The sequence below is a fragment of the Nannospalax galili genome, unplaced genomic scaffold (genome assembly GCF_000622305.1).
Source record: "Nannospalax galili isolate Female #2095 unplaced genomic scaffold, S.galili_v1.0 scaffold575, whole genome shotgun sequence".
Classification (NCBI taxonomy): Eukaryota; Metazoa; Chordata; class Mammalia; order Rodentia; family Spalacidae; genus Nannospalax; species Nannospalax galili.
The window spans coordinates 112211-118425 of record NW_008335442.1 but is presented as its reverse complement, the minus strand read 5'-3'; the positions used below and the strand labels follow the sequence as shown (position 1 = coordinate 118425).

The window sequence follows — 6215 nt, the reverse complement described above, 5'->3', positions numbered from 1 at the left end:
GCATTAATGCATGCACAGTTTAGTTTTTTATATCCTTTTTCTTTCAGCCAACACATCCACTGAATTTGAAGTGAGTTTCCTGAATGTAGACTATAGCTGGACTGCATTTCTTTTAATCCTGTCTAGTTTTCGGTATATTTCTGGTTGTAAGCATATTTTCATCATTTTTGTCTAAGGTAATTACTTACATGTTAATGATTACTTATGTTTGCTTTTCTATTATTATTTTCTTTTTTGTACTGGATCTTAGTCCTATTTGTTTGTATGTATGTATTTTTGAACCAAATTTTAAAATTCTATCTGTATTTATTCATAATATATTTACATGTATGTCTCTATTTGATTGCTCTGAATATTAATATATTGATATGTGATTTGTGTCAGTCTACTTGTACCAGCATTTTACCATTTTGAAGTATGGAAACCATCACTTCAGTTCAGGTCCTTCAGTCTTTATGACTTTTAAATATTATTGCCTTGAGCATCATATAATGCTATTTTTATTCAGTCATCAAACATTTATACAACTCATGAGGAAAGAATACTATATTTTACTTGTTTTGGTATTCTCTTCATTCCTCAAGGATTGCTTCCCTGGATATTTAAATTCACAATTGACAATTCTTTTCATTTCAGCTCTTTCTGGCCTCTGTTTTTAAATGGGAAATCCCTTATTATTAAAGTTGGTATTCCTGTGCTTGCTTCAGCAGTACACATACTAAAAATTGGAACAATACAGAGAAGGTTGGTATGGTTCCTGCACTAGGATGACATGCAAATTCATGAAGCCTTCCATTTTTTATGGTGACTAATACAGAATCCCACAATTGGCCAATTTTCAGAGAACAAGAAGCTGCAGAATGCTTATCCACAAATGTAACACCTATTTCAAACCTCTGCTTCCCAAGGCTCAGGGATCATTGCGGAAGAGGAGGCAGAAAGATTGTAGGAGCCAGAGGGTGGATGACCACAAGGAAACAGTCTTCCAGACAGATGATCATTTACTCACATGAATTCACAGCAATGGTGACAGCATGCACATATCCTATGCAAACTCAAACCAGGCAAAATTTCAGCACAGTCATGGGGAAGTAGGTAAGAATTCCCAGCCCAACGTAAAGAACTTTTGACAATTGATGACTTCTTAGAGGGGGAGAGACAGTGTCTTACAGGGATGGGATGGGACTCTTGGTGGACCCAGTGGATGGACTCACATTGAAGGACATCTGGGGACACAAATAAGACTCTGTAGGCAGTATTACATAATTTGGGTTGGGCGCCATAGGGAGTGGTGGGGATAGGGGAGGGATTCTAAATACTATCAAACTATATAGTATAAGAATCGCAAAATTTCAACTTAAAAAATGAAAAAAATTAAGCTGGCGTTCCTATTCAGGTAATGGTTTTTTTCTTCTTCTTGCCTTAGTTTTTAGAAGTTTAACTATATTTATCATGTTTCATGACAGATTTCTTTGGGATTATCCTGTTTCTGAGTCACTGAACTTTTTAGTGTCTTTTGCCAATTTAGGGAGTTTTCAAGCATACCTAAGAGAATTTGTCTACTGAATAGGAATTTCAAAATGTAGCATCAAGCTGAAATAGAGATAACGTTTTCTGTATGTCTATTGAATGAACAGTTAGATAAATGCCGAAGTAGAGAAGTGAACAAGTCTTTGAATAGGTGTGGTGTATGGTAAGCTGTAAGTTGGAGTTACAGGTCACTTCATGAAATAATTCCATCTCATAAGGAGTTGATCTAGTTTTACTTGTCTAGTTATAGGTTTTAATCCTACGTGAAATGTACATTCCCAGGAAGTTTCTAATCTCTTTTCCCTTTGGTTATTTGCGTCTTCCCATGCCTAAAAGCATCTAATCTCATGCATTAACTAAAAAAAAATGAAGCAGTGATGGATGTCATGAACACTCTGGAAACTTTGGGAATCAAGGAGGTATCCCAAGTATGATAGTGAGCATCCTGGGAGACCAAAAATGCCAAGACCCTCTTTGTAGCTGGTTTGTTCGGAAGCTATCCATTCAAAGCCATCATTGATTAAACGTGGATGAATCCTTTGGCATGTATTTAGAGAGAAAGTTCAATACTCTCAGATGCTCAGAAGGACAGCGTCCATCCCTGCTGCTGTTCCCCAACAGTTTCTCTTAGCTATAGATCACAGGACTGAGAAGTTGAGCTTTGAGCATCCATTGTTCACCTTAGGCTAGAAGCAGCTACACACTCACATTTGATTTCCAAACCAACAGTGAACCAAAGTTTTGATGAATAGGTTTTGCCAGAGGCAGAAGCAAGTTTACTGAGGTAGTTTAATGGAAAGATCTCCTCTGTGCAGAATGTATCACTTGGTTATATGTGTTTCACTTGTTTTTGCTTTTCTTTTCTCATTTTCTCTTTTTCCTTCCTTTTCTTTGTCTCTTTGTCAAATAAAAGCAATTTTCATACACAGAATACATGCAAAATATATAGCTTTCCATGTTGAATTAGTATCAGTTTAATTGTAAATTTAATCAAAGTATATTTAGATGAGAGTTGTATAATTCTCCATTAAATGAATTTGAATGTACTAAAAGAAAGCATAGCAAATGATAATAAGTTAAATAATATGTATATATTCTGGTGAAACACATTTTGATGGAATTTTCCTCAATTGCCAGCTGGAAGGACTTAAAATCCTAGTTGGGGTAAGGTTTTTCAGATCCCAGCCAGAAACCTGTGGTCCTTTACCACTTGGGACTAGTTAAACATTCATTCCTCATTCATGACTGTTTTCTAAATGATTTGGGGAAATTTAACCAGGCTTCAGCAGTGTGAAGATTAGGGGGTCCCCTGGGAAGACTGCGGACGTTGCTGCCCACAGGGACGCTAAAACCTAAGTCCAGGCCCACACAGGACATTCTCAGATTTCCAAGGCTATGTGAAGTACAAAAAGGGCCTTAAGGCACTGGATTGGGAATGTATGGTCAGTATCGGGCTCCAGCCACAAGAATAAATTGCAGTGTAGAATTTTAGCCAAGTTTTGAGTATGTCCAAAGGGCTTTTCATGTTCACCATAATTCTAGGTGAGAGAGCCAGGATAAAGGAAAGCCACAACCACAGTGAGAGCGCAGTTATTTAAATTTGAAATATTTAACATTTAGAGAAAGAACAAGGTTACTTTGTGTCCCCATTAACTGGTCTTCAAAGTTGTTGGCTTGGTTAATATGCTTTCTTTATTTGGATGGAATTCTGGGTTTGTCTGTTAAATGATTGCCTAATCATATGTTGTTTTGCTTTCTAAAATAGCCAAAGAACTTTGTTTTGCTACATCTATATTTGCTTTGTATTCCTGATCCTTGGTGGACTAGGATAATTAAAATGAGGAGTCACTTTTCTCTCCTCCTATTCTTCTTTCCTTCGGTTTGTTTGTTTAGTTTTTGTGACATGTATATATATATGTGCATGTATGTGAGGATTCATGTGTGTGTGGGTATGCATGCACATGAGTGCATGTGCAATTTAGCACCAGAGTACAACCTTGAGTGACATTCTTCAGGCACTGTCCACCTTGGGTTTGGAGGCAAAGTCTCTCACTGGTCTGTAAATCTCCAAGGAGGCAAAGCTTCCTGGTCAGCATGTTCCAGGGATCTGTCTCCACCACCCAAGTGCTGGGATTACAAGCATGTGCCAACCATACCTGGCACTTTTATGTGGGTTCTGGGGATTGAACTTGGGTCCTTGTGAGGCCTTTACTAAGCTATCTCTTCAGACCTTATTTATTTGATTTCTTGAGAAAGAGTTTCACTATGTAATTTAGCCGGGCTTTAACTTTAAACTGATGATCTTTCTGACTGAGCCTCCTCAGTGATGAGATTACAGGTGTGTACCACCATGCCTGGCTCAAGGAATCACTTTTGTTGGTGCTATAAATTGTGCTTTTACTTGGTTTTTCATACATCTTTGGAGCTGATATTTGTTTCTTTAAATAGAAAGTTTTACTTTTTAGACAGTTGTGTATATCAATTTTTTGACATTATAGTTTCTGGACTTTGAAATTCAAAAGCTCTTCTCTATTTTGAGATTATCAAATAATTTCTCTATGCTTTATTTTAGAAATTGTAGGGTTTAATTTGCATGTTTGATCTAGATCAAATTTATGCTGGTAGATGGCATGAGGGAATTTGATCAAAGGTTATTCTTTTCTAGAAGATTACTAAGCATTTCCACAAGTTGTCCAATGTCTATTTTCAGCACTGCTCAAAGAAACTACCTATATCATAGACCAAATTGTTGCATATAAGTTGGTCTTCTTTTGTATTTTCTCTTCATTTCTACTAACCTAAATTAACATCTGTCGTTTAGTATCACATTGCTTTAATCACTGGGGTTTTATAAAATGGTTTTATGTTCAGCATAGATGGTCCCCTGTATGCTCCCCATTACTCTAGTTATTTCTAAAAATGAGTAACCTTGTCTTATTCCTACCTATATTACTAAAAATATTTTAGTAAATAAAATTTGCTTCAAATTCTATTGTTATCATATTGAATTTAAAATAAACATGGAGAGAACTGATTTTCAATCATTTTTGGTGCTCTATAGAAGCATAGTTTTCAAATCTGGGTGTGGTGGCACACACCTTTAATCCAAGCATTCAGGAGGCAGAGACAGCCAGATCTCTGTGAGATTAGGGCCAGCCTGGTCTACAAAGCAAGTTGCAAGCCAACTGGGGCTGCAGGGAGACCTTGTCTCTAAAAAACAAAACAAAGCCCTATGGTAGGGTAAGGCTGAGACCTTAGCAGACAGCCTGATAGTGCCTGATCTGTTCTCTGGTGTAGGGGCTAAGAACTCAACAGTCTGCCTGAGAGAGAGCACCTAGATCCGGCATTCACATGGTGAAAACAACCAAAACACACAAATAATGCAAACAGAAGCAAACTTCAACTCAACAAAAGAAGACTTGATTTTCACACCAGAATCACAAACACCAAAGAAATTCACATGACAAAATCACAAAGAAAATACAATAAAATGGAAAGCCAAAGCACTATGTTCCCATCAAACTCCACCAGTCCTGTAGAAGAGCTCTACAAGAAGAAGCCCCTAGAGATAACCCAGGACACAGAATTTAAAAGAAGAATCATAAACATGATCAAGGAATTCAACAAATTTAAATAATACACAAACAAATCAAAGAACTAAAAGAAGATAGGGATAAACTTCTGAATGAATTCACAAAAGAGATAGAAACATTGAAGAAAACTCAGGCTGAAATGAAGAAGGAAGTGCAAAACTCAATAATGCACCTTGAAACAACAGGGGAAAGCCTCACCACTAGAATGAATGAAATGGAAAACAGAATATCAACACTGGAGGATAAAGTTGAAGAACTGGACCACTCAAGCAAAGATTATAAAAAATTAAAAAATCATGAGAATGGAATATGCAGAAAATGTGGGACACCATGAAAGGATCAAATCTACGTATCATAGGCATAGAGGAAGGAGAAGAGTTTCGGGTTAATGATATTGACTAGATTTTAAGTAGGCTTGTAGAACAGAATTTCCCAAAATTAAGGAAAAACACCCTTGTACAAATACAAGAAGCACATAGAACATCAAATAGACAGGACCAGAAAAGAAACTCCCCACGGCATATCATAGTAAAAACACTAAATGTACAGAACAAAGAGAGAATACTGAAAGCAGCAAAAGAAAAACAAGACATTTATAATGGAAAACCCATCATAATTACAGCTAACTTATCAATGCAAACTATGAAATCCAGAAGAGCCTGAACCAACGTATTTCCACTTCAAGGCCAACACAGAATACTTTACCCAACTATTATAGTTGAGGGGGAAAGAAAAATCTTCCCTGACATGAATAGTCTGAAAGAATACATGTCCATAAAGCCAGCCCGTCAAAGAATACCTGCAGCAATACAAAGAAAGGAGAAAGGAACAACTATACCCCAGGGGCAATGAAAGAAACTAAATGAAAGTATAATTGTAGAAGCACAAAATTAGAGAGAGAACACAAACAGAAATCAAAATGATGACAACCAATACACATCTTTCAAAATAACCTTAAATATCAATGGACTGAACTCCCTAGTCAAAAGACACAGGCTAGTTGAATGGATTAAGAAACAAAATCCATCACTTTGTTGTTTGCAAGAAACCCATCTCACCTTCAAGGACAGGTGCTACCTTAAGGTGAAAGGG

At 36.8% G+C, this 6215-nt stretch overlaps 1 non-coding gene across 1 annotated transcript; it reads left to right on the top strand.

Moving 5' to 3' along the window:
- The first annotated feature begins 694 nt into the window (after positions 1–694).
- LOC115069884 lies at positions 695–802 on the top strand. Its single transcript, XR_003849121.1, has one exon. It is a non-coding gene; the product is annotated as a U6 spliceosomal RNA (small nuclear RNA).
- Positions 803–6215: the final 5413 nt, after the last annotated feature.